The sequence below is a fragment of the Mus musculus genome, chromosome 4, assembly GCF_000001635.26.
Source record: "Mus musculus strain C57BL/6J chromosome 4, GRCm38.p6 C57BL/6J".
Classification (NCBI taxonomy): Eukaryota; Metazoa; Chordata; class Mammalia; order Rodentia; family Muridae; genus Mus; species Mus musculus.
Window position 1 is genome coordinate 63,695,829 of NC_000070.6, and position 25,934 is coordinate 63,721,762.

A 25,934-nucleotide genomic window follows, 5' to 3' on the forward strand; every position below is an offset into this window, starting at 1 on the left:
ACATAAAATGTAGATAATAATTTCAGTCTTATAGTTTGTGTTAGGATGGGATGAGATACCAAATGGAAAGATTCTGTATAGTATATAGCACAGAAAGGTGTTAGTTGGTTTCTTCATATTTAATATAAAAGACTACACTTATTTATACATGTATGTGTATGCGTATGCACACATGCTTATGCTGTGGTCTTCATGTGAAGGCCAGAGGACAACTTGTAGGAGTTAATACTCTCCAACCTTGTGGGCCATAAGCTTGGCAGTGAGTGCCCTTTGGTTACCGAGCCACCACCATGCTAGCCCTGTTTCCTCACATTTTTTATTTGTTCTTTTCATGTGGGCCTTGTACACAAACCCTACCATATGACCTCTTCAGCACCAGGTTTTCCACTGTGTACGGTGTAATGATGGACCCATAGCACATCCAGTGGTTGATCAGATGAGGACTCCAAAAGTTGGGATGTAACAGACACTGGGTTAAGTAGGCCCAGTTATGAGCATAAAAATGGTGGTGACAGGTTACTTCCATTTTGTACGAAGGTTTGAAGAAGCAAGGACCAGTGGACATTGCTGTGCTACCATGACCACATCTGCCACAGGACTGTATGAGGTGAGGCCTAGAGAGTAGGTGGGGAAATGCTATTCTTCCTGATGCTACCTTCCTACATACAGCAACCACTAACCGTGGACGAAGGGCTGGCAATTTGTGTCGTGAAGATAAAGGAAGTTCAGGTCTTAACTCTGCCTGCTGGGGAATTTGAGGTGAACAGAGATGACTATGGGTGCTATCTCTTTAGATTTTCTTTGACCATGGAAGTGGGAACTCCAAAAGAGCTAATAAGGAAGGACATTTAGCTCAGTGCTGGTCTTGGGAGTTTGACCTGTTGCTGTCCCATTAATTTGATGGGGGTCTGTTTTCATGAATGGTCAAGAGGGATCAGGGGAGATGGCTCAGTATTTAAGAGCATTGGATATTCGTTCAGAGGACGGGGTTCCATCCCAGCACCTACATGGCAACTCATTACTGACTATAATCCCTCTTCCAGGAGATCTGACACCCTGTTCTGGCCTCCAATGAGCACTGGATACAATACAGGCATAAATGCAGACATAACATTACATACATAAAATAAAATAAACAATTATTATTTTTAAAGAGTTGTGAAGAGAGGGGGTGAGGAAATGGCTAAGTTGATGAAGTGCTTGTTACACAAGCATGAGGACCTGAGTTCCATCCCTAGTACTTGTGTCAGGACCAAAGGAAACGTCATTTCCCCCAGTCCTGGCAGTTAGACAAAAGCCAGCATTCCTCAGGAACTGGTCAAGCTGATTCACTTCCATCACAAAGAAAAATAAAAAAAGCCATTTCTCTTATTTTTTGCAGAAGGGGCAAATGACTAGATTTAATCCCTGGTGCCTACTACCATACCGAAGTGCACGCATGCTGGCGTCCAGGCTCCCTCCAAGCCAGAAGTACTTGCTTTGCATTGTGGAGTTCATGCTGGAGTTCTAGTCCTTCTCAGCTCTTCTTACCTCCCCACTCCCGAAATCTCTCAATCTCATGGGGTTCCCTCCCTCCAGCTCCTCATCCTTACGACCCTGCTCTCTGGCTATTTGCTCTTGGTCTCTATCTTTTGCCCACACTGTTTTCCTCTCTAGCTCTCCCTTCCACTCTCTCTCTCTCACTATCTCTCTCCTCTGCTACTGCCCCTGGTTAGGTTCACTCTGCTGGCCACGTCCAGGCTGCTACTTTCTGTCTCTGTTCTGGACTCCTCTGTTCTCTCCCTTATTTCTACAATAAAAACCTTCCCCTTAACCATACCATGGCGCAATCACGTCATCAGTTTATACAGTCCCCACGTATGAAAAGCTAGACATGGTGGCTAGACATGGTGGCACCTTCTTGTGACCTTTGAGCACTGGGGAAGTGGAGACAAGGGGATCCTCAGGGCTAACTGGCCAGTTGGCCTACACTAGTTGGTGAGTTCTAGACCAAGTGAGAGACAGTGTTTAAAAAAAAAAATGAATGCCTCTTGAAGAACTATACTCAAGGCTGATCTTACTTCTGCCTGAATACATGTGCATATACATGTGGATGATCCCATCCATAGCAGTGACAACAGCAGCAGCAATAACACACACACACACACACACACACACACACACACACACACACACACTTAATGCACATATACAATTGTTAGGAGAGTTCTCTATTAGCACTACTATTTCCTGGTTTTATGACCCTTCAACTCACAGGCCACCAATATCTTTATTAACGTAATTAGATATTGTTCGCAGTATAGCAAGGAAGGCACAATGGCATATGAATAACACTGGGTGTTTAAAAATGCTTTCGTTTTGAGTTTATAATATTTTCCCTCTGCTCTCGCCTCTCCAAACTCCTCCACATACCCTTCTTTGTTCTCTTTCATATTCATGCCCCTTGTTTTTCACTGATTGTTGTTACTTACACATGTGTATACACATATATATTCCTAAACGCATTGATACGTCCTACAGTCTGTATACTGTTGCCTGTGTGTGTTCAGGTTTGACCATTTAGATGAATAATCAATTGTGTGCTCTTCCCTGGGAAAGGCCATTCCTTGTGCTCTCTGCAGTCTTTAGCGTCTGTAGTGCTTTGGGTAGGGTTAAGGCTTCATAGGCTTTCTCCTTTCTGCTTTAGTGTGTCTATTATTGTCCTTGTTCAGCTTACATAATGTAGGATACTGAAGATGGGGTCTCTTTATCCCCTGAGCTGAACTTCCTTCCTGCCTGGGGCTTTATAGGTCTGAGAGTGATTCTACCATGCAGTCAATTACTTAAGCCAAAAATCTGCATGTTGCTTACATTTCTTTTCTTGTAGCTTACATTTCATTTTCTTTTCTATCATTCTCCAATATATATTTAAAACTTTTATAGCTGGGCAGTGGTGGCGCATGTCTTTAATCCCAGCACTTGGGAGGCAGAGGCAGGCGGATTTCTGAGTTCAAAGCCAGCATGGTCTACAGAGTGAGTTCCAGGACAGCCAGGGCTATACAGAGAAACCCTGTCTCGAAAAAAAATATTTTTTTTTTTTTTTTTTTTTTGGATAATGCTCTTCCATGTCTCCATCACTCTGCCAATGCTTTAGTCCAGGCCATTGTTACCTTATCTTTCTCCCATATTAGAAGCAGCCTACAGGTCTCTCTAACTCTAACCTTGCTCCTGAGTGTAGTCACAGTAATCTTTTCAAATTGGAAAGCATACAGAGTTCTTCTCTTTTGTGAATGTTTATGGTTCTCCTGGCCTTCTAGAGAGAGCCTAAATTCATCCAAATGCTCTGATGAGGCACCTTGTGTCTGGAGCCACCAACCTCTTCAGCCTTGTGCCCTTTGCTTTTTCTTCTCATCTCTAGTGAAACACACTGCATCCTCCTGTATCCCCATGTCTCTCCCAGGATAACTTCTACTCAGTCTTAGGGGCTCAGTGCCCTCTCTCCAAGGAAACTAACTTTGGGATTCTTCCTTCCACTTTGGAGAGGTTCACCATGATTAACCACTGGTTAGGCTCCATTCCCATAACAAAAAAGAGACAACCTTGACTTACAACCAGCCATTAGGCCCATCCCCTTATCAAATAACATGACTCTAATTGGGGCAGCACCCGTCACAACCAGCCAGTTCTGACCTTCCATTAAGTTTCCCATGCTCTTATCAGGAAAGTATAATTCTTCCAGGTGTCTCCGAGTAACAACTATTTGAAAAGAACAGCACTGGTGTAGTTAAGATGTAACTCTGATAATATCTTTTCTTTGTAAATCTTTCACTTGCCTAAGTGGCCAGACGTGCAGTCTCCTGACTCTACTTAAATTGTTCAAAGTGTGAGCTGGGGCTGAGACCTGAAAGAGATTTAAGGATGACAGTGTATATGTTATGTATAAACCTAAGGTCTGTATAAATTAGTAAAAATTTCTATTCATGGCTGGTTCCTCTTAGGGCATTATCCAGAACTGGACACATACTCTTATTAAAGAGTTTTTTTTCTTTGTTGTTTTTCCCTGAGTGGGTGGAGTGAATTCTCACTGAGGGAGACTTTCTCTGCCTCAGCACTAATTGGACTTTGTGGGTTACTGAAAAAGGGGAAGAGGACACGAAGTGTGGGGAGGGACCCAGAATGAGTTGGAGGGGGATTTAGGAGCAGTTGCAGAGAAACGAGGATGGGATGGGGGTGGGTACGGTTATACTTCAGCATACACATGTGCTAAATCCTCAAAGAGGAAAGAAAGGTAAATAAATCAGAGTGGCTTTAACAATACACAGCTCCATTGTGTGAATGGGGTCCCTACTTGAGACAAGGACAGCAACCATTATAAAAATGGTCGGAATGCAAGCAAGGTTGAGCCTCACACCTTGATGAAACCTAGCCTGGGAAGGCCACAGAGGGAGGGTCCCCATGCACCTTTGTCTGTAAGACAGGGATTATCACAAAAGCGCTGAATTTCCAACCTTGCACAAAGAGAATTCTATAATGATCCCTGGCCAGGCATTTCCTCTACTCATTTGTCCTCAGGCCACCTTCACTATTGATCCTGGTAGTCATGGAGAATTATTTCACAACAACTTATATAACCCTTCTTGGGTTTTTTAAAAAAATAATTTGGTTTTCTGTTGTTTCCTTGAAATCACCCACCACTCTCTCCGCTACTGATGCTCTATACTACAGCTGAGGGGCTAGGGCAGCAATCGAGCACTGGCAGGGGCATGGGGAGGAGGAAGGAGTTTTTTCCTCCTCCTAGCATTCCACTCCACCCTAGGAACGGTCCAAGCTCGTCAGGTAAATTCAAGGCTGGGCCAAGGAACATTTATACTCAAAGCCATGGGCTTCCCTTTCTTTGTTGAAACTGATCAATTCCCAAATTAGGGGAAGAAGACCTCCTTTCCAGTCCATCCTTGACACTTAAAAGCCCCGTCTTCCAGGAGAGACTGGATATCCCTTTTTGGAGCTGGCCTTCTGCTTTGTGCAGGGTCCTCCCTCCAACCCCCGCTGTGTCTGCACACTTCACCTTTAATAAAGCATTCTTCGCTTGCGGATTCTGCCTGCTGTGTAAGTCTGAGACTTTCCCTGCTGCTGCGGGTTGTGCTTGAGATTTTCCCCTTTGCCTTTTAATTCTTTAATTGGCAGACAAAATGAACCCAACCCATACCCATAAATGGTAACACAATGCCTTGAAATTCTGGACTAGAGTCTTCCTTTTGGAGAGTCACTCTCTCTGGTGTTATTTTGTTTGCCACTGTTTAATGTCCCACAAAGCACTCAGACTGAGATAAGTCCTTATTACCTCCTTGTGATTGAAATAGTTCAAGTCAGAGTATATATTTTTTGGCACGAGACGTTATCAGGTATGCTGGGATTGTAGTAGAGAGAATGTGTGCTGTGATAATAGATTCAGACAGAGACTGGATGTTTGAGAGAATGGTAGGGGTGCTCAAACCTTCGTCCAGACAGAGACTGGATGTTTGAGAGAATGGTAGGGGTGCTCAAACCTTCGTAGGACCTACCACACTTGCTGCTGGGAGAGTTTGGTTCCCAAATAACCATCATATCTTGCTTCTTTAAGGAACTTGTATCTGGTCCCTAGAAGGAAACCTCCAAGAGGTTTGGGAGTCAGAGAACCCTGATCCTGGATAGCTCAACTTGTTTTTAACAGTCCCCCATGGACAGAACTGAGAATGAGTTCTGAGCAACAAGGAGAACCCACACACTCTACAGTAAGCGAGTTTTCTTCTCACTCTGGCAGCAGAGGGGAATGGACAAGAACGGTAATGGACCAATGGGCACAGAGGGGAATGGACAAGAACAGTAATGAACCAATGGGCACAGAGGGGAATGGACAAGAACAGTAACGGACCAATGGGCACAGAGGGGAATGGACAAGAACTGTAACGGACCAATGGGCACAGAGGGGAATGGACAAGAACAGTAACGGACCAATGGGAACAGAGGGGAATGGACAATAACAGTAATGGTCCAGTGGGCACAGAGGGGAATGGACAATAACAGTAATGGTCCAGTGGGCAGAGAGAGGAATGGGAAGAACAGTAATGGACCAATGGGCACCCGAGTTTTCAATATCCTTTACCCTAATCTGCACAATGAGTTTGAGGGGACAGGGACAGGAGCTACTTTATGAGATGGAAATTAAAAAAAAAAAAGAGCTAAGCTATAATAACAGACAAGGGACGATATTAGTATTTGAGTGTATGAGGAGTAGAACTTAGATGGTGGCATATCGTAGAGACCCAGTTTTCTAGCGCCAGAAGACAGGGCTGAGGATGAAAGCAGCAATAATTTGAAATGTGGTGTTCTGTGGTCTTCCTAATAGCTGTTTGGAATAGCTGTGGTTTTCAGTTCTAAGTGAAGAGACAGAAAGACATTTAAATGGCTTGCTAAAGACTCCCAGCAGAAGCCTGGATTGTTACCTTATAGTTTGACAGCTACCGACTTGAGAAGGCATAGAAGTGGTGTTGCTGGAATCTGGAGAACAGTGAATTTGAGGACAGATCCTGGAGGAACTGACACCTGAACTGGGGTTTGAATGGCAAGCAGGAATTTCCCATGGAGGGACCAAGTGGCTTAAGAGCCTTCTGAGAGAACAGAAGGGACAGGCCCAGGCTTCATGAGAAGGGAAATGAACCATGTGTTCACAGAACCACACTGCATCCTATGCAGCTGGCTCTTCTGAGGGCTGCTGCTGTGGTCTTTTTCCTGACAGGCATGCTCCTAAGCAGACATCCTGTACTGATGTAGTGATGATGTAGTGATGTAGTGATGTAGTGATATAGTAATATGATGTGGTGATGTAGAGCAGTACCAACTCCCCATGTCTCTTACCTGACCTAGGTGCTCTCACTTAAAACACTTCCCATCAGGGTTTTGGAAAAATATCATCTCAACATTTTTTTTTTGGGTGGGGGACGACTGCCAATCAAGTTTCAATGTATTGTTATGTATTTTTGGCTATTTTCTTTGCCTGTTTACTCTGTGTGCATTTTTCCTCAGTTTGTCAGAATACCTTAATGGCAAATTTGTTAATAGGTTTCCTAGTGTTTTGATTTCTGAAAGAAAAATCTGCACTCTGGCTAGAGAGGTGTCTCTCAGCAGTTAAGAGATTACACTGTTCTTGCAGAGGACTAGAGTTCAGTTCGCAGAACCCGTGTGGGAGGCTCGTAGCCACCTCTAACTCCAGCACCAAGGAGCTAACACCTCTTGGCTTTTCAGATAGTCACACTCGTGTGCTCATAGATATATACAGGAACACATACATACACACAAGTAAATATAAAAGTGAATCTAAAAAAAACCCCCAAAACCCAACCATTCTTGCTCCATGTAAGCTCAAAATATTTATTTTGTCATAGTGTACCTCAATCATCAACAGTCTTATGGAGAGCTCAGTTTTTATATTTGCAAACTTGTGTGTGTGTGTGTGTGTGTGTGTGTGTGTGTGTGTGTGTGTGTGGTGTTTGTTGAGCACACCCATGTGTACATCTTTGGAGGCTAGTGGTTAGGTGTCCTGTTTTATTACATCCCATCTCATTCATTTGAGACAGGGTCTTTCACTGCATCTGGAGTTAGGCTGACATCCAGCAAGCCTAAGGGACTGTCCTGTCTTCCCTATCCTCACTGCTGAGGCCAGCATATTGCCAAGCCAGCTTTTTACATGCACCCTGAGGATTTGAACTCAGGTCCTTAATGCTTGTACTATAAGTGTTCTTACCACTGAGCCACTTCCTAGGCTTCCATTTGTAACTTTTAATTCCTATGTTCTTATAGTTCCCCTACTGTTTTCTTTTTATGACCACTGAATTATTACTTCAGCTTTTAGTTTTCGTAGATTTATAAATTAGAAGTTAAGCTTATTAAGTGAGGGACTTCTTTCTTTCTCTCTCTCTTTCTCTCTTTTAAGTTTTAGTTTGAATGCATGTAGCTATGAATCATCTGAGAGTTCTCTTCTCTCTGAATCACTTAAAATCCTCCCAATGAACTCCTAACCAGACAACAATTCTGTGGAAGCTTAAAACTGACCACACATTCTTTGCTAACTCCCTTTTATTGCAAGGTGGAGTCTATGTCTGCGTTCCTTGATTCTGGGTTTAGTTACATCATTAGGATGCAGTAGGCACAGAGCTCTTGGACTTGTGAGACTATCTGTAAGGATCCTTGCAGCTTCTGCCTAGGTATTATGGTCCTTCTTGGGACTTGTTGTTTTCTCTAGTTGAGATGTCTTAAGACCTCCAAAGTTCATGGGGAGCTCATGTATAAAAGCTATGGTTAATGGACCAAGCTAAGCACCAGCCAATAGCCAGCATCAAATTCAAGCCATTGAGGGGGTCATGTCAGATAATTTAGCCTGGTTAATTACAGATGACCATCCCAGCTTCCTACCCAGTACCTCGTGGAACAAGGTCTATGGAATCATGAGAGATGATAAACTGTACTTGTTACTCAGTGACCACCACCTTGAGACTCTGTTTATCAGATGTTCTTCATGTTGCCAAACCCTCATATCCTCTCGAGTACCAATTGATGTGGTCTGTCAGCAGCATCACCTCTTAAAACACTTCCCTTTCCTGCATATATAGGGCAAAACCTCATCTAATCTTGCCTGAAATCATCCCAACAAATCTCCAAACTGTCGTTCTTCTTGCCAGTCTTGCAGCTCTACAATCTACTCTCCAGTCTGCCCACATGTTGATCTTTGAAAATATAGCTTCGCCTCCATCAGTAGTACCTCGCTTAGCTTTAATGCTTGTGGGCTGTGGGCATTAAGCCAACTCTTCTTCTTTATACAGAATCTCTTTGCTCTGGCTCCTGTCATCCCATCTTACCTTATAGCCTACTCCTTCCCTTCCCATGTCTTTGGATTTTGGTTGACTCCTTGAGCTCTTGCTCTTGCTTCACATGTTAAAGTCTTCCTATTCCTCCCGTTCTCTGCATGTGTTTGTTACCTTTGGTCTATAGTTGGTTCCTCTCTGCTTATACCACTACGTCACACTCCAACACTGTATTTCTGGTCTTTATGGAGTAGTTGGGCTCGTTCTCTGTTTTGTCCACTAGAATACCATCTCCCCAAGTCCACAGACCTTATCTGTTTTGCCTACTGTGATGGTTCTAACCACTGGGCACGCAGCACACATTGTGTAGTCATCTAAATAAGTATTCATTCCCATCTCTGAATTCTTTTTCTATTCCCTTCCACCCAGAGGTAAATAAGATGGAATGTAAATGGAAAACAGTGAGCCACCCTGGCAGGAAGCAAGCTGGCAGAGAGCAGTCTCCTGGAAGCTCCAGCTTGCCTTGCTGTTATGTGCCTGCAGTTCTCCCCCACCCCCGCTCTTCATGAAGGCCAAGTTCAGGAGGTCTACAGCCTAGTTCTACAAGTTGTTTTGACTTAACCTGCACCACTGCTATATGTTTTTCTCTCTCTAGCAAAATCCTCTCCTCTAAATAACCAGCTCCCCTCCCTATTTCTGTGTACTTCACACTGTTCCCATGACTGGAAAGCCCAATCTTGTGGTTTTTTGCCTTCAGGATCCAACCTATGCCCTACTTCATCATGGTCACACCTCTTTATTTACCTACAATTACAAGCTAGCCACATTTAAACATGGACCTCCAGGTGGTCCTCTCAGCAGTAGGTAGGGCAGGATCATGCCTGGAATTCATCTTAGGGATGGGTGAAGACACTCTGTCTCTAGACAAGTGGAGGAAATTAGGGGAGGCTGCACTGGGGTGAGGGAAACTCCTGGAATTTTCTCCCAGGATTCTTCAACAGAACAGCTTCACTTTATCTACATTGGCTCTTGGATTCAGAAAATGCCTTTCTTTGGAAGACTCAAATCTGGAGACCCACCCATGAACATGGTCATTTATACCTCCACTGGGACCGCTAGTTGTTTAGTGAATTGACATCTTCTATTTGCTGAGCATGCTGTGTGGACAATGTCCATTTGTATCTTTTTAATGATGGAATCACCTTCAGCTCACATTCTTAAAGGAAATGTGGGCTGAGACCTTCTAGAGGCCCAACAGTTAAATCTGTTCACCTGCAGAATCCCACAAGACCTGTTGTGTTCTTAGGACGTACCATGGTAGACTGGGATCCTGTCCCCTGTCCCCTGTCCCCTGCCCCCTGCCTCCTTTCCCCTTGTCCCCTTTCCCCCTGCCTCCTGCCCACCGCACATTGCCCACTGCTCCCTGCCCACTGCCCCCTGCCCACTGTACATTGCCCACTGCCCCCTGCCCCTGCCCACTGCCCCTGCCCACTGCCCCCTGCCCACTGCCCCCTGCCTACTGCTCCCTGCCCACTGCCCCTGCCCACTGCCTACTGCTCACTGTCCCCTGCCCACTGTCCACTGCTCACTGCCCTTGACTCCTGCCCACTGTCCCCTGTCCACTGCCCAATGTTCCCTATCCCCTTCCCCCTGCCCACTGCCCTCTGCACCCTGCCCATTGCCCACTGCTCACTGCATTTTAAAAGCTGCTGACATTTCATTGTTTTTCAAGGTGCTGGGGCTGAAGCCAAGGCTTGAAATTTGCCAGGCAAGTGCTGTACCACTAAGCTATACCCTACCCTACCATTTCATTTAAGTAAAAGGCTCTGCTAGTAACATATTGAAACTCCAGCTGTGCAGTCTATGGTCTTCTGTATGTTAACAAATTGCTGAATTAACATTATGCAAAATGCATATGTAATATGTTTTAGAGAAGATCTGAGGCTCACAGCATAATTACTACTTTCTTTTTGAAGTTCTAGGAGCAGGGCATTCACCACCTTGCTCTATCAATACAAATCTGATGACGGCAGTTTCCATAGAAACATGGATTTCCTGAATTAAGTTCAACTGCCTTGAATAAAAAGAATGTTATCAAGTTCCTCTTGTATCTGTGTGTGTGTGTGTGTGTGTGCATAGACCATTTGATGCTGTCCTCAGTTGCTCTCTATTATGTGTATTATGTATATGTATGTATATATGTGTGTGTGTATGTGTGTATATATACATACATACAAAGCCTCTCACTAAATGTGGGATTTGCTGCTTCAGCTCAGCTGACTGGCTAGCAAGTCCAGGAATCCTCTAAGGTTCCTAAGCACTAGGTACAGGGTGTCTGACTTTATGTAGGTTCCAGAGCTCAATCTCATGTTCCCACAAGAACCTCACGGTGCAGACCCAGTAAGCATTTTACCAACTTTTCTAACCCATACTTTTGAATCCCACCTTCTTAGAGTTTAAGCCTCTTGAAGCAGTAAATTTAAAGATTTGATAGGGATAGGTTCTCCTTGTTTTGTTTTTAAAACAGTGTTTCTTTTTTTTTTTTTAAGATTTATTTATTATATGTAAGTACACTGTAGCTGTCTTCAGACACACCAGAAGAGGGCATCAGATCTCATTATGGATGGTTGTGAGCCACCATGTGGTTGCTGGGATTTGAACTCAGGACCTTTGGAAGAGCAGTCAGTGCTCTTACACGCTGAGCCATATCTCCAGCCCAAATTCCTAGGCAAATGGATGGACCTGGAGGGCATCATCCTGAGTGAGGTAACACAATCACAAAGGAACTTGCACAATATGTACTCACTGATAAGTGGATATTAGCCCAGAAACTTAGGATACACAAGATATAAGATACAATTTGCTAAACGCGTGAAACTCAAGAACGAAGACCAAAGTGTGGACACTTTGCCCCTTCCTAGAAATGGGAACAAAACACCCATGGAAGGAGTTACAGAGACAAAATTTGGATCTGTGACGAAAGGATGGACCATCTAATGATTGCCATATCCAGGGATCCATCCCATAATCAGCTTCCAAACGCTGACACCATTGCATACACTAGCAAGATTTTGCTGAAAGGACCCAGATAGAGCTGTCTCTTGTGAGACTATGCCGGGGCCTAGCAAACATAGAAGTGGATGCTCACAGTCAGCTATTGGATGGGTCACACGGCCCCCAATGGAGGAGCTAGAGAAAGTACCCAAGGAGCTAAAGGGATCTGCAACCCTATATGTGGAACAACAATATGAACTAACCAGTACCCCTGAGCTCTTGTCTCTAGCTGCATATGTATCAAAAGATGGCCTAGTCAGCCATCACTGGAAAGAGAGGCCCTTTGGACTTGCAAACTTTATATGCCCCAGTACAGGGAAACACCAGGGTCAAAAAGGGGGAGTGGGTGGGTAGGGGATTGGGGGGTGGGTATGGGGGACTTTTGGGATAGCATTGGAAGGAAATGTAAATGAGAAAAATACCTAATTAAAGAAAAAAAAAGAAAAAAAAACAAACAAAAAACAATGTTTCTGTTTAGCCCTGGCTGTCCTAGAACTCTCTGTAGATCAGGTTGGCCTTGAACTCAGAGATGGGCCTGCTTTTGCCTTCCAAGTCCTGGGATTAAATGTATGGGCCACCACTGCCCAGCTTGGAAAAGCTTCTTACCTGAAGAAGCTAAAGGCAGATTCATTCAGCATATCTGAACTGAGGAACGGAGATTTCGAATCCCTTGTTAGAATGTTCTGGTGAATGTAAAAGATGAATCTTTCTGTCATCCACAGAGAGGCCCCACCGGCTTGATGGTATTTTAAGTTAATGCATTCATCTCAGTCACCCAGTCAGTGTTTATCAAGTGCTTGTCTTCTGCTCTGCAGAGTTTCATTTGAACCATGCCAAGCACTGATGGCACAGGCGGGGTCCTCACTCTCCAGAGCTTGCAGTCCCAGGCAGCGCACAGAAGAGAAAGGTCTCTGCTGTTTTGAGGCAGGCTAAGCCTCTTCTGTGCTCCATGGCCTCACTTGTCCTGTCTGCTTGTCAGGCCCTCTTCCCTGCCCTGTGAATGGAATGGTCCCTTCCTTTCCCTTCAGGTCATCTTATTATAAACATCTCCCCAGACCACTGGCTTCTTCAATAAAGGCATTTTTTTTTTAAAAGAATTTCTTACTTGTCTATCTCACTGAAACAGGACATGGAGGGAGAGACGTTGCCGTTCTTGTGGACTGCTAACATCTCCAGTGCCTAGAGCAGAGCTGGGCACAATAAACATCAAATAAGTAAATGAATCCAATTTGTGCATGTTTAGAACGCCATATCTCTCTACTATGCAAGCATGATCTGTACTGAACTGTAGATAGAACTTCTAAGAGTGGAGCAAGTCAAAGTCAGGTCTCCTAACTGAAGCAGTAGCAGGGCAGTGCACGTCCTTTTAGGACAGTGTCTCTTCCTGCTCTATAGTGAGCAAGACAACTAGCCTACTAGCTTCTGGAGAGCAAGGAGCCGGGCTGTCCCATGTACCACTGGGTCTCAGATCCCTAAAATCTGGTGTGCAATATGCATCTACAATCACCTGGATAAAGAAATTTCGGTTTGTTTGAATAAGAATGGCCCCCATTTGTTCATATATTTGATGCTCAATCACCAGGAAGTGGAGACTTTTTAAAGGGATTAGAAGGATTAGGAGGTGTGGCCTTGTAAGAACTATGTTACTAGGGGTGGGCTTTGAAGTTTCTGAAGTCCAGGCTAGGACCAGTCTCTCTCCCTCTCCCTCTCCCTCTCCCTCTCCCTCTCCCTCTCCCTCTCCCTCTCCCTCTCCCTCTCCCTCTCCCTCTCCCTCTCCCTCTCCCTCTCCCTCTCCCTCTCCCTCTCCCTCTCCCTCTCCCTCTCCCTCTCCCTCCCCCTCTCCCTCTCCCTCCCCCTCCCCCTCTCCCTCCCCCTCCCCCTCCCCCTCCCCCTCCCCCTCCCCCTCCCCCCCCCCTCTCTCTCTCTCTCTCTCTCTCTGCTTGTGTCTCAGAATATAGCTCCCAGCTACAGCTTAAGCTCCACGTGTGCCGCCATGCTTCCTGCTATGATGAGAATGGGCTGAACCTCTGACTACTGTCTCCTAATCAAATCTGTCCTTTATAAGAGTTTCCTTAGTCATGGCGTCTCCTCACTGCAACGGGACGGAGGCTAAGACATAAATAGATGCTAAGCTTTGTTTTTATTTGCAATTAGTGACACCTGGCCTGCCATTGCTCCACAGCCAGGAATGAGCCTCTAGAAATGAGAGCAGAGCCCCGGGTGGGCCTTAGAGATTAGATGACTTCCTTCCTATCAGCACTGCAAGAACAATAGGTGAGGCAGTGCCTATGCCCCAGCCTTGGGTCTCACCTGCTCCTTTTATAGTCCAAATGGACTAAGGTAAACATGTATGTGTGAATATGCATGGTATGTACCGGGTGAACACCTTGTCTAGAGGACGCGCGTGGGAACGAATGTGGAAGTGCATGTCGTATGTCTGCAGTTGGCTCAGGATGAGGGGGAGGCTGGATGCAAACCCAATAAAGCGACCATGAACACATTTTCAGAGGCTCCATTTTGTTCTGGAATCTGGGAGGTTAACGCTGGTTTCACAAAGCTAGCAACTTTGTCTGGAGCTGCATCTGGCAGCTCATCCTTCACTCTCTCCAGGACTCTTGTCTTACCCTTGCAGTAAAATTGAAATGAACTTAACTTGCATGAATGGTCTCCTAGTCCACATGATGGATTTGATAAGTAGAATAGTGCTCACATTAGAAACAAAAAAGGAGAAGGGGGTAAGAGCATTTGATTTGATGATAATGTTTGGTGCTTGGGAACAGAACTCCAGGTTAAAGACAATAATGGATGCCACCCATGGAGCCCTTGAGGTGTGCTAGGAAGTTCACACGTGGAACTAATTACTGTTGCGAGTCATGCAGAGTGAGAAAGCAAAGTGATCTTTATCTTCATATTAGCCATGACGAGGTCAAAGCCCTGAGCAACTGCCCATGGTTATGCAACTGATGCATGGTGGTGGCCCTGAGCCGCTGTCAAGAAGGAAATGGAGACAAGGACCTTGGATGCTTGACTCTAGCCCTTGATTTTCTAAGGTTTTTGCTTGTGCTTTTCTTAAGCGTTCCCCTCCCAGTGGGGTTTCATTTAGAAAGATGTCAATTGCTTTGCTTTTTAATGGACCAGAATAAGTCCTTTTCCTTAAAGACCGTTTCTCAGGGACCCACATTTCCCTGATACTTTGATTTCAGAGTGCTCTGTGAGTCATTACTAGGAGGGTTGAGATATCGGCTACCCTGAGTTCTCTGGCTGACTGGAGATCTTCATTATTTGTATCTGGAGACACACCCTGGTTCATATGCTGGGGATTTGTCCAAAGGTCACATGGTGGAAAGTTTTGGGCTAGTGACTCCAAATACAAAGCTGGTCTTTGTTTTACAACAGGTTCTGGGTAACACAGTTTCCTGGTCTCTGTGGAATTGAAAAATTCCACACGCTCAGGAACTCCAAGTATGTGAGTTCTAGCTCTCCCTTCCAGAGAAGGGTTAGGTCATTCACCAGCTCCCAATTTTGTTGGTATCTGTTCCTGGGTGTTGTTGGAAGGCTGAGCTCTCAAATTTTGTCACCTTACTATGGCTATTGATCCATTGTCAACTTAGTCACAAACAATAGGACTTCTTTCTTGTTTTCCTGGAATTAACATTCTAAATGGGTCTGTGTTTATTGTGTGTGTGTGTGTGTGTGTGTGTGTGTGTGTGTTCTTAAACATCTCCAAAGGTCATATGTTGAAGCCTTGGCCACCAAATTGTGGCAGAACTGGGATATAGTGAAACTTTTAAGGTGTCAGGCTGTATGGAAAGAACTAGGCCAAGGCCACTGGGGTCATGTCCTTCAAGGGGTTATTGAAACCCAGGCCCTTCCCTCTTTCTTTGCTTCTAGCTGCCATGGGTCAGATCATTTCCTTAAGCTACACACTTCTGCCACCATGATGCACCGTGCTTTGGCAAACTGAGTCACAGACTGTGGACTGAAACTTTTGAAACTGTGAGGCAAAATAAGTCTTCCTTAAGGTCTTGGTCTCAGGAGTTTTGTCATATAATGAAAAAGTGATTGACAGAGGGAGGTGTTTATGGAAGCTCAGAGTCCCCTAGCTTTGTAGAGAGGCAGAAGGAAGGGTAGAGAGTGTTGAAAGTGACACTTCACTTGAGACCTTGGATTAAGAGGAATAGGCTAGGTGAAGAGGCATATGTGCTCGAGCCTGTGTGTGTGTGTGTGTGCGTGTGTGTGTGTGTGCATGTGTAAAACTCACATTTCTCACAGGTTCTTAGTTTAGAAAATTCTTAGTATCTGTTCCCATTCTAAGCCCTCTGCTGCCCAGAGGAGACTATTGTTCCTGTTTCTGCCCTTGCCGATTACCTTGGTTTGCTCTTGGTTTCATGTACACATGAGTGGGCTCATGCAGCCTGCACGCCTTGGGGTCTGTGGTTTCGCCCTACACTGTGTTTCTAAGATCTGCCCATGTGGTCACAAGCCAAGCACTAGCCTGCTAGATGGAAAATGTGAAGTTTGGACATTTGAGTTCTTTCCACATTTTTGACTACTTTAAATAATCCTTTTCTAGTCATTCTTTTGGGAACATGATTCAATTTTTTTTTTAATGAAATAAACAGGTAGGTATAAAATAGCTGGGTCACGGGCAGTTATACACGTGAAACTGACAGACAACAGGTATGTAATGTGGATGAACCATTTCACATTCCATCCAGCCACGTGTGGAGGTTCCAACTGCCCCATATCCAAACATCAGCTAACACCCATGCTTTTACTGTAGGCCAGTGGTTCTCACTCTTCCTAATGCTGTGACCCTTTCATACAGCTCCTTGTGTTGTGGTGACTCCTAACCATAAAATTACTTCATTGCTGCCTTATAGCTGTAATTTGGCTATGATTATGAATCATAATATAAATATATTATATGAAAAATGTCTAATATATGACCCCCAAAAGGGCTATGACCCACAGGTTGAGAACTCCTGCTGAATGCTGGTCTAGTGGGCATACTGTGGCTTCTTTTTCATTTTCCTAATGACTGATATTCTTAAGCACATTTTCACATCTTTGTGGTCATTTTCATATCATTCTTGGTGATACATATGTTCAAATCTTCACCTGCTTTTTATTGGGTTGTCTGATTTTTAAATTAAGCTTTAGACATCCTTGGTATTTTCTGAAATCTGATTTTTCATTTATGGGGAATATTTTCTATGCAGTGTCTAAAAGTTCTCTTTGCTTATCCTAGGGTTGAAAAGACAAGATCTTTTCTTTTTTAGCTTTTATATTTTGGGCCTATGGTTCTCAAATGATATTGTGATGCGCGTGTGACTATTTTATAGGCATATATGGTTTTATAGGCATATATAGGCATATATCTAGTATCATTTGTATACAAGGTTTCCTTTAAACCTTTGAATGCTATGCCATCTCTGACACATACATTGGAAGTTTTTAATGAAGGAGTAGCTTTGGCTTCCCTTCTTTATCATACTGGCATGCCCATCTGTTTCTGTGTCAGTAGCCCAGACTCTCAGTTCCCATAGCATCCTTCTATGTCTTGGAAATTGAGGGAGAAATCCTTCAATTAATGTCTCCCTTCTCAATATTTAAATTTCTTAACCATCACTCATGTGTTTTAGAGTCATCCTAAAGGTATTTATTATATGAAAGCCTACTAGGATTTGGGTTCATATGATACTGTATTTATCAATAGTAATAGGTAGATGTGACATCTCAGCCAGAGTGGCTTTTCTAATCTGAGCAGAGGGGAGTTATTTTTCTGCAGCCTTAAGTCATTGTTAGTTTCTCTCATGTTACAGTTTCTAGTGTGGGACAGAAGCTGACACGTGATTCTTCATACAGGGCTAGACGGCAGCTGTTTAAAACTTTGAGATCAAGAGGTGAAGTCAAAGATATTAGTTATAATCAATCATGCATTGTATTTTCACATTGGCAAAATTCAAAACATTAAAAACCTTATGGGCTCTTTTGGGTTCAACGTTTCCTGCTTGTTCGACCTTTACTAAACTTTTATTAAAGATGAAGTCACTGTTATGATTTCCCAAGCATCATGAACTTCTATTCTCACATTAACTCTTTTTATAGCTATCACCAATTGGAGTGCCTGGGAAGTGAAATTCTCAACCTATCAGAAGTTCACATGTACTCAAGACTCTCTTACAAGGAGGGCTTTTCTAAGGAGGAAAAGCTGTCTCTCTCTTTTTCCTTTAAAATCATTTGTGTAACAGGTTTAGGTAGAATCATTTTAAATATATTTTACAGTGTTAGTGTATCTCATGGATAGAGTTGATCTTTCAGTTGATCGTTTTTCATGCTGTATATTTTGATTTTGATTATGTTTTTTTTCTTCTGAGAGTAAACATCTTAATAGAATATTCTCTCTCTCTTTCTGGTTCATTTGTTTTAGCATCTCTTGTGGGGAAAAATTCTCTTCCTTGACTGAGACTCTAACTTACCACCAAGATAGGAATTCAATACACACTCTACCATGCATATACCATAACCTGCATATTTTAGTCACAGGAACAGGACTGCATTTAATTCACAGTTGCATGTGGAATTTTCACCACCCCTAGCATGTTTTTCTTTTTTGTTTGTTTATTTGTTTGTTAAAATTTCCAAAGAAAAAAATTTCCCCAAAAAAGTTTCCAAAACTTTTTGGTAGGTGAGGGGTATCTCTGGAAGAACAAGTGGAAGTGATTATCCTTCTGATGGGAGATTGGCAAAGTCGTGAGCCCTCTTATCCCATGACATTCTTAAGATTGAATTCTTCTGCAGATGCCTAAGTTCCTGCAATGCTTCCCTTCCTACACACTAATCTCTGTTTTGCCTCCCGTGTGCAGAATGGCTTGATTTGGGTGGGGCCTTGTGTTCACTTATCACTTCCTTCAGTTGATGAAAGATGTAACCTTTCATCAACTGTGTTAAGATGTGTTAAGCAGTTAGAAGTTATTTCTACCATTGTTTGCTATGACTATCATTAAGAGTAGCATGGTAGCAGATAGTTAGGCATGGTGCTAGAGCAGTAGCAGTAGTGTATAGTAGGATATATTTATCCTAGTTTGCAAGTAAGCTTGAGACATAGAGGGAAGAAGAGAGGGGGGGGGCGGGGGCAAGAAGGCAGCAGACAGACAGATAATGATAGAACAAGCTAACAGGGAATGAGTTTTTTCTTTTTATTCTCAAAGCCCATTTCCAGTGGCCCATATCCTCCAACAAGTCCACTCACATCTCCTAGCCTTCCCAAATAGTTCTACCAACTGGAATCTATGCTCTCAAATATATGAGTTTTTTAGGTCACTCTCATTCAAACCATCACTTTGTATTGTTGGTGTTTGTCTGTCTTTCTTTTATTCTGTCAGAATTTATCAGATGCCAGGCTTCTTTGTTCACCCCAGGGCTAGGGACTGAAGCTTTTGCATACCAAACAAATATTCCACGACTGAACTTTCTCCTCACGGTATGCTTTATAGGGATAAGTACAATGTAGTGTAGGCTACTCCTAAATGTGGCCTTTCTGTTGTTCCTAGGGTTACAGCGACCTGACTATGTGATGGCTTGTGATAGCTTCATTTTATCCCTGTAGTAGGTAAGCTGCTAGGATTCTACATTTAAACATTTTAACATTAAGTCATTTTAAACAACACTTCTGTATGTACCTAGTCCCGTCTGAATATCTCTGTAGCTCCTTCTTCTCCATCTCCAGCATCCTTCTTTGTGTGCTTCTCCATGAATACCTCAACAGCCTCTGATGGGATATCTTATGGGATAGGCATCATTAGGTTAAAGATGGAAATACTTTGACAAAAACAACTTAAAATAGAAAGGAAGGTTCATTTGCCTCCCCCCCACCCCACACACACTCCAGGTTACGGTTCATCTCTGCAGGGAATGTCAAGGTGACTGTTGAAGCAACTGTGGATCACATCCACAAGTTAAGAGCACAGAGGGGTGAAACAGTGCATGTTTACCAGTTCTTGGCAAGCTCTCTCCTTTCCTTACAGTCCAGAGCCAGCCTGTGAAATGGTGTGACACACTTTCAAGGTGGGTCTTCCCATTTCAATTAACCCAGTTAAGAAAATCTCTCCCATACATGCCTATAGACCAACCTAATCTAGACAGTACCCCACTGAAACTCCCTTCCCAGGTGACTCCAGATGGTGTCCAGTTGACTAATACAAGCTTAACACCATAGCCCCCAAACCCAAGGTGGGTAAGCACTCACCTTGTAGACAGTCTGCGCTGTCTTTTGGGTTCCTCTTTCTAGAGTTCCCGTTAGGAAACTAGATGGGTAGAAAAGGGTGGTAAAGGGGGAACAGAAGCTGGATACTTACTTCTTTTTAGGATCAAAGTTCTGTGTGGGCTGCTATTAAGTGAGCAAAGTAGATACTGCATGTATGTTGTCTAGTTTTACAGTGACAAGGTCACATAGAACTGTGATGTTTAGCCATTAATGTGTTATGGCTAGAAACAAAAGTTCCAGGCTCTTCTTTATCTCTGATTTCTCAGACCTTAGAGAAATGCCTGGACCTAGAAGCTTAGGCTTGGCTGAATCAACAGTCAATTGGTCTGATACATGGACTGAACAAGCAAACAGGCAAAAGAAACTATCGGCCCTGAGTCTCTTAGCACAGAGTTTGCTCTGCTGTATTTCATTTTCTTCTCTTGTGGTTTTGAGTGAGGACTCAACGTTCACCGTGAGTGGCTTTTTCTTCCCTTCTTGATGAAACTGACACCCACACTTGTAGTGAAACCACACTTAACCTTTTGGAATTCACTTTCAGGGACTGTGGGGGAAGCACAGGGAAATGTCCAGGAGTTTTCAGTATGATTTTTATTTATTTATTTTGGTTTCCTTCTTCATTTTTTAAAATAAAATTATTATTATTAGTAGTAGTATTACGTGTGTGTGTGTGTGTGTGTGTGTGTGTGTGTGTTTGTACCATGACACATGTTTGCAAGTTAGAGGACAACTTTTTTTTGGGGGGTCTTATGTTTTTATTATGTTTGGGTCTTATATTTCTATTATATATTATAATTTATTATATTTTATATACTTTTCCATCACAGTCACATTTTATATGCTTTTCTACTACAATAAAAAACTAACTTATGATAGAGTTGACATGCTATCATATAAATAAATTTATATCTTCTTTTATGACTGTGCCTTTGTCCTCATTCAACTTTTTTGACTTAGTTTTTTTGGGGTTACCTTTTTACACCTTTTCGTGAGTATTGGGGACCAAATTCAGAGATTTAGGCCTGTGAAGTCAGTGCTTAATCACAAAGCCACCTTATCAGTCCTGAGTTTCATCTCTCATTTAACAAAGCCACAGAATTCTTGGAGTATCTGTTTGATGAAATCAGCATCTATCCCTGTCCCTCCCCCACCTTTGAATAATATTTTATTTTCTATTTTATGTGCATGGGTATTTTGCCTGCATGCACATTTGTATACCACAGGTGTGACTGGTGCCGATGGAGGCCAGAAGAGGGCTTCAGATCCCCTGGAACTGGAATTATGGAGGGTTGTGAACACACTATGACACACTATGAGCCCTAATCACTCTTTTCCTTGAAGTGGGTTTCCTTTAGGTGTATTGCCACAGTAAGAGAGAACTGACTAATATAAGAACACTATGAGCCTCAGAAGTCAGTCTTACTGAGTTATTAAGTGTGGGGATAAATGTGACCTGTCTGAGACCTTAGTCTGTCTTGGGACACTTGATTGGAATTATAGATGTCTCCAAAATACATTGCATCCCTGAATAGCTGGACTAGGTGTGATTGCCCTGAGAGAATGGCAAGTCCCAAAGGCCTTGGACTCCACTCCCCTCTGCCTGTCTGCATCAGAGCCATAGGTACTTCTAGGGATTTAGTCTTAGCGTGAGGTCTCCACAGTGGGGTTTCTCTGACCTTTTAGTTCAGGGACCATACTCCCCTTGGGGAAACATCTAAGGGTTAGGTACATAGTATGCCTATTCAGACATGCTTAGCCCCTGTATTCTATGACTCCTTTAGCTTCTTCCTCTTTGAACCTCTCTTTACGTTCTATTAAACAGACACTGTCATCTAGGGCCCATCTCCTAACCACCGCCACCCCTAAAACTCTTGGGAAGAGGAACATAGCTTACTATTTCCCTTGTGATTTTAGACTACATTTTCTTATGCAAAGGTAAAGACTAAGAGAGATCCTTGGAGCATGGCAAGTAAAGCTTAGATGGGCATGCTTTTGAATAACTGTGTGAGAAGGGATTTTGGACCTTCTTGCAGCAGCTGTAAGAGAAACACTTACTGTCTAAGTGCATGGAATGGAGCATGCGGGCCAAGCCCAGGGTGCAGCTTACTTGCTTTGGCCCAGAGACAGCTGGCAGCCGGCCAGTGTTTTGGCCTCCTTGGTCTTTGACCCCCAAAGGTCTGGAATTAGAGTGAGTCACACTTGTTATTAGCCGATGATCGTATTGTGAGGTCACAAACCCAATGTTACCTAAACTTTGAAGTGTGCAATAAGTGTCTGGGATACAAACTCTGAGTCGCTTGTGATAAAGGCCCTGTCTTTGTTTTTAAATCCCCAAAGCCTTTCTTGTTTCCTTTATAACCTTTATCACAATCACTTGGCAATTATTTAGTAATTCCCTTATTGTACTCTCTATTTCAACTCAATAGTGCAAATATTTGGCGAGTCTGTTAGCCTTATCCGTCTCACACATGGCACTTGGCAGAGCCTGACATGCCACTGTGGCCTTATGGCTTCATACTGTTTGTAATTTAGTATGTGCAGAAGAAAAGAGAAGGAGACCACAGACCATCAGGGTCATGTTCAGAAAGTGTGACAGCTGGTTCTTACTGAGCAGGGACCAAGGATCTCGACAGAACCATCATCAGTTGCTGTCATGTGTACTGTTTCCTTTTGCCTCTCAAGGGTATCACCCTAATCTTACTGCTTTGTAGATGGAGGAGGTAAAGTGCAGACAGACTGGTTCAGCTATCTGAGTCTCAGAGCTGGAACACGGCAGAGGAGAGATCATACATCTATCTACTTCCATAGCCTTGCTCCATAGCCTCAGGTATCGGTGCATGGAAAATTCAACTAGAACGAATTAGCTGGGAGTTAAAAAAAATATTTTCTCTGTGTTCCACCTAAGAGATTGTGGTGGTTTGAATGAGAATGGCCCACACAGGCTCATATATTTGAATGCTTGGTACTCAGTTGATGAACTGTATGGGAAGGATTAGGAGGTGCGTCTTTGTTGGAGATATGTTGTTCAGGGTAGGATTTGAGAATTCAAAAGCCCTCACAAGGCCCAGTCTCTCTGTCTCTCTGTCTCTCTCTGTCTCTCTCTGTCTCTCTCTCTGTCTCTCTCTGTCTCTCTCTGTCTCTCTCTGTCTCTCTCTGTCTCTCTCTGTCTCTCTGTCTCTGTCTGTCTCTGTCTCTCTCTTTCTCTTTCTGCTGACTTCAGATCAGGATCTAACCCTCTCAGCTACTGCTCCATTACCACACTTATCTCCTTTATGTCAAGATGATAATGGACTAATCCTCTGCAATGATTTTTAATTTCTTTAAAAAAATAGGAGTCATCTTAGGTATGGTCTCTCTTCACAGCACTAGAATAGTAACAGCATTAGGCTTATTAATGCTGTGATGAAACACTGTGACCAAAAGCAACTTGGGGAGGAGATGATTTATTTGGCTTCTACTTCCCCATCATTGTTTATTATTGAAGGAAGTCAGGACAGGAACTCAAGCAGGGTAGCAACATGGAGCTGATGCAGAGGCCAGGGAGGGTGCTGCTTATTGGCTCTGTTCCTCATGGCTTGCTAAGGCTGCTTTCTTATAGATCCCAGGACCATCAGCCCATGGATGATCTTACCAATCATAGGCTGGACCCATCCTATCAATCACTAATTAAGAAAATGCCATACGGTTGGACCTTTGGAGACATTTTCTCAATTGAGGTTCCCTCCTTCCAGATGACTTTAGCCTGTGTCAAGTTGATGTAAAACTAGCCAGCACAGTAACTAAGACAGAGATTCTGATTGCATTGGTCTGGGATAGTCTATTCCTATACTCTACTTTTACTAGTATGCAGCCAAAGTTGAGAACTCAGTGAGGTAAACATAGCCAGTAAGGGCGTCTTTCCTTTAGCATGGCTACAGATATGAGTTGCTGGAGACAGTTTTGGAGTGGTGTTTCACTGTCCCTAGGAGGAATAGTAACCTGGAGAGGAGAGGGCTCTGGGTATAATGTCCTCTACAAAAGCAAGGCCAGACTTCTTATAATACAAGAATAATGACAGTTGTGCTAAAGTTAAGCTAGAACCCTAGAATTTTAGATCTGTACTTGAATTTAGAGGTGCCCTTTGAGGTCCAAAGGAGTTAGGTGACTTTGCCAATGATACACATAAGACACAGTGATATGGCAAAGCCTAGAAGCAGAATGAGACACTGTGTGAGGAGATGGAATCACACTTACTGGAAGGCCCAAGTCCATGGAGTTCCTGGGTCTCAGTGAACCTAACCTTATTCATGTGTAGGAGAGCCACGATGACAGGGGTTCCTGCTCTCCAAGTTCTGATGTGAAGGTGAAGGAAAACTGGGCTTGCAAAATGCTTGGTGAAGGCTCGCCACAGGGCACATGGTCCAATCAACTAAGGCCAGGTAGAGACTATAGACCAGAAAGGAGACAGGACTTACTTTTAGGGTGGGTGGTGACATTTGAGAGGAACTGGAAGCCAATAGAGAAGAACCCCACATCACTGGTTAGCAGCTGGAACTGGTCTGAGGACTCGGTGTGGCCACAATTGAGGTTCCCAGTTTGGGCAAGGCTGGGATGACCAACATTGCATGATTCTGGTACTTCTATAGGTTAGTAGGAGTGAGGCCCTGGCATGCCAGAGGAAAGGACATTCCTGGGTGGGATCTCTGCTGTGCTTGCAGTGGTCATATGATGCTTTGAATGGGAGACCCAGTCATCTTTTGAGGGCTTCATGCTTATTTCCGAGGTTGCCAGTGGCAGTATGAGCAAGTATGGTTATTGACATGAACCCAAGGAAATGATGCTCTGAGGAGTAAATGAGATGATGCATGCCATGTGCTTAGCTCCTAGTTAGCTATTATTATAGATTACTGACTATGGGTTCTGAGAGGAGGGTACTTTCTTCCTCTCTGGATTAGGATCCTGGCTTTGCAGAGTTATTTTGGACCTGTGGACTTAATTTCTCAGGCTTCATTTCCCTCATCCATTCAGTAAGAAAAGGCCACTTTCATAGCATTGTTGAATAAGGTGAATTATGGGAAGATTTCATCTCAGGACCTGGGAAACACCAGCTGTAAATACAATAGTAACTCACTAGTGGTATGGAGAGTGGACTGCCAAGCCCTACTGAAAGCCTAAAGGGACCAGTGGGAAGAGGGAGTTGAAGAGGTCGGTTAACATGGAACAGCATGAGTACACATTGGAATACCTATCTCAGGTGCAGTTAGCTTTCTGTTTCCTCCACTAAAGAAGAGAAAAGTCCCTGTGCCTAGGGACACAGAGTTCTGCTTTCTCTTGGACAAGTCCTCTTCCCTCCCTACAAATCTGATAAAAGGAAGCACATTTGAAACTCAAGTGCCACGGGCACAGACTTATTCAGCCCTGTCATTTCTTTAATTAGATTTTTATTGTTTTTTAATGCAATATAATATGATATATTTTGATTATAATAATATAATTTGATCATATTATTTCCCTCCCCCAAATCTTCATGGTCATCCCTACTTTCCTACCCACCCAACTTTATTTTTCTCTCTCTTTCTCAAGGCTTCCCTGGAAAAGCCAACAAACAAACAAACAAACAAACAAACCAGCAGGAAAACAAAGCAAAACAAAACCAAAAAAAGCTAAACACACTAAACTGTAACAAAAACAACAAAAAGTACACACACACAAAAAAACCCAACATGGAGCCCTGAGCATAGGGCCTGTCCTGGAGTGTGACTTACATATCCAGTGTCACTCCATGGGAGAAAACTGATTTTGTCTCCCTCAGTGAG

The 25,934-nt window shown here is 43.4% G+C and overlaps 1 long non-coding RNA gene across 1 annotated transcript in view; it reads left to right on the forward strand.

The window, feature by feature from the left end:
* The first annotated feature begins 555 nt into the window (after positions 1-555).
* The window catches only part of Gm42294, a 76,794-nt gene continuing 51,415 nt past the window's right edge, over positions 556-25,934 (forward strand). The window contains exon 1 of the long non-coding RNA XR_881353.3: positions 556-607. This is a non-coding gene — a long non-coding RNA (predicted gene, 42294). The remainder of the gene's footprint in view (positions 608-25,934) is intronic.